Source organism: Branchiostoma belcheri, unplaced genomic scaffold (genome assembly GCF_001625305.1).
Source record: "Branchiostoma belcheri isolate BF01 breed outbred unplaced genomic scaffold, Haploidv18h27 scaffold36, whole genome shotgun sequence".
NCBI classification, from domain to species: domain Eukaryota; kingdom Metazoa; phylum Chordata; class Leptocardii; order Amphioxiformes; family Branchiostomatidae; genus Branchiostoma; species Branchiostoma belcheri.
In genome coordinates this window covers 2,226,775-2,230,143 of record NW_017803976.1, presented here as the reverse complement: position 1 = coordinate 2,230,143, position 3,369 = coordinate 2,226,775, and the positions used below count along the sequence as shown (strand labels likewise).

Sequence of the window (3,369 nt, the reverse complement as noted above, 5' to 3'; positions counted from 1 at the left end):
AAAATTACCTGCTTTCAGGTCAAATTTTTGAAAGGATCACGGTATGCCATTGCTTCAAAAATGTATAGGAGTAACAAATGAAGCTTACACATTATCAATAAGTTAAAGTTAGGAAGATAAATGGTTGCAGACCTCAGCTACAAGCTTTCAGGTAAGGCGTGTCGGCCTCCGAAATCATGGAACGGACTACTTTCTTTCGCGGAAGGAAAATAAAACTGCCTCGAACTCTCGACGTGGCGTGGCGGCTGTAGTGATGTGACCCGTGTCAAGCCATATACATGATCCTGCCAAATACATGACGTGTTGTTGTGATGTGGGAGACTAAACCTAACCTAACTCCAATCGTAAGTCTAACCATAGCCCTGAACAACTCTATCCCTGTAACTCTAACCCTAACCCTAATTCAGAGCTAACTCTAGTACTAACCCTAACCCTAACTCGGAGCTAACTCAAGTACTAACCCTAACCCTATTAAACTCGGAGCTAACTCTAGTACCAACCCTAACCCTAACTCAGAGCTAACTCTAGTACTAACCCTAACTCTAACTCAGAGCTAACTCTAGTACTAACCCTAACCTAACCCTAACTCAGAGCTAACTCTAGTACTAACCCTAACCCGAACTCGGAGCTAACTCTAGTACTAACCCTAACCCAAACCCTAACTCAGAGCTAACTCTAGTACTAACCCTAACCCTAAGCCCAGAACAATGATCCCAACTCTAACCCTAACCCCTAACCCTAGCCCTAAACACCTGACCTCTCACGTATGTGGCAGCTCAAGGATTTGGCTCAACACCGTGTATATGACAGGTTACCTGGTGATGTGACCGAAAGGGTATTCCTTCTACCAAATATTGACACGTGGAGGGTGTATTGTACTCACCTGTAAACAGATATACTCATTTGACAGCTAACTTCCGTTGCGCTCAGCGCAAATATTTAATACACATATATGTTACGATTAAAAGTTAACAATTACATGTAAACAATTACATTACCTAATTGCTATTGTTGCCATCTTGGGTCTTGCCATGTAGTAAGGCCACACGAAGTAATTTTTATGGATGACGTCCTCTGGAGACCCTAAATCTAATGCGAGATTGTGAAAACAAAACAAGAAGGCAGAAAAAAAGTTGCATAGATTTGAAATATACTAAGTGACAACAAATGTTAGGACACAAATTGAATGAGAGAACACAGTGTAATAACCAACAAGTCTTTTATTCGTCATGAAAACCAGTGGAACAGCAGTTGTCTGTTCCTCTCCTTTCATCACATCTTGCAATTTGCAGCACTGTCTTAACTCTTCGGTCATAGTTACAGGAAGCGGAATTTCTTTTTTTTTCAGGGAATAGGCCAAAATCAATGCGCGCGGACGTCATCCATAAAAATTTCTCCCTGTGGCCTAGAGGTAATATTTGTGTACCCCAGGCACTGTCTACTCACTGAAAGACCATCTCTAAAACAACACAAATGTTTGCTGTTGTGAGCCTATGGCCACAGCAAGTAAATGTTATGGATAACATCCTCCGCAGACTCTAAATCTAATGCGAGCGGGCGAAAAAAAAAAGCGGGCTGAAATAAAAGGTTCCTACATTTTCAAATTTTGACTGAATCATTGTACAAATAATTCTTATTCAGTGGGAACATCACATATCACTGCATCAAAGTAAGAAACAAAACAGCCTTTTCTTGTCTCCTCTCTTTACAGTTATCTGCTATCCACCTTCAGGCATGGCAACAGACATCTTTGCCCATTTTCGGCATGTTGACCACTGTCAGAGGGCAACAAAATTTCTTTTTTTTTCCAACATCAGGTAAAAAGTAATGCGCTGATGTTACTTGAAATTACTTGCTGTAGCCTAAGAGGCAACCTGACGACATCGGTCAACTCTTTCATGTTGTTTTTTTTTTTTTTTTTATTATTCCGAAACATGTAATCACAAGACGTGGTGACGGCACACTCAAGTTTTTTCAACTTATAATAATGCCGCCACCAACACAGGGACAGTACAATACTCATTTACACCTGAGCGAAGTGAGGAAAGTCGTGTAAAGTGCCTTTCCCAAGGGCACAAGATCGGTGGCATGTCAGGACTCGAACCCGGGGCCACTGGTTCCGAGTCGAGAACGCTGCCGCTACGCCACACGACCCCACATGGTTGTGTGAAAACTTTTGGTTTTACTCCAAATATGGTCATGTGTGCATTGCCGATGTGTACTCTGTACAAATATGGTCAGTAAATGTAGCCAATCAGCAACGGGCAAGAGGCGCTACCTACTACGATTGTACAGATAATGTTATCTTTATTTGCAAAACCATGCCCGAAGGCTAATTGCTTTTACAGTCAAGTATACTTCTCAGTGCAATACAGTAATAGAAGACAGGTAACAACTGTATGGAAAAACTTCTACTTCTACTACTACGCTAGCTATTATTGGGTTCGACTTCTTCTTTGAAGGCAGTGGATAATGAATAGTCCCACATTCTGCATACTTAGTGGGTTTTGTGATCTTAGTAAAAATGTAGTCTTTTGGTGATCTTCTAAATGACGAAAGGAACGAGAAATTGTGGTAACTGTCTGAAATAATCTGTTTCTATCGGTCTCATAGTGAGGACACTGGCTAACAAAATGTGTTTCATTTTCCTCTGCATTTTTGGGGCAATATTTTCATAATCTCTCGTGCACAGGTAGTTTTTTATAGCGGCCTTTTCCTATCTCTAGTGGATGCGCACTTATTCTAATAATAGTCGGGTTAAGAAAGATCCCATCCAAATGGTTTACTAGTCCATCGTTGCAACACAAGTCCAGCTTATAAGTTCCAAGTTCCAAGTGGGCAATACATTCTAACATATCTAAGGAAACATCCTGACATCGCGATGCGTGTTTTTCCTTTTTATTTTCGGTATTTTGATTTGATGACAGATTACAAGTATCCTGAATACAATAACTTCGTCTGTCGTTGGTTCTATACTGTATTCTATCGAGTCATTAACAACACATCACACTCATACTTTGCTCCACAACTTTTATTTATTTCTTAATGACAGCTGCCAATACACACTCGATGTTCACTTATAACACAGACATCGTGTGGAAAAGTTGACATGTTATGTTGCGAACAGGGCTTGTAGACACTTGGCTACACTCGCTTTGCCTCCGACCAGCCTTCAAGGTCACCAACTTTCAGGTCCTTGGAAGAGAAACAAAAGGAAATTAGTTATTTTTAATGTATCCTTTCTCTCTCTCCCTCTCTCTTTCTCTCTCCCTCTCTCTTTCTCTCTCTCTCTCTGCGCGCGCTTGTGTGTTCTCTCTCTCTCTCTCTCTGTCTCTCTCCCTCTCCTCTCTCTCTCCCCCTCTCTCTTCT

General features: G+C 41.2%; 1 long non-coding RNA gene across 1 annotated transcript in view; it reads right to left on the bottom strand.

Annotated features, from left to right (window-relative positions):
• Positions 1-3,015: 3,015 nt before the first annotated feature.
• Positions 3,016-3,369, bottom strand: part of LOC109476052 — a 668-nt gene continuing 314 nt past the window's right edge. Inside the window, exon 2 of the long non-coding RNA XR_002140585.1 lies at positions 3,016-3,195. This is a non-coding gene — a long non-coding RNA (uncharacterized LOC109476052). The remainder of the gene's footprint in view (positions 3,196-3,369) is intronic.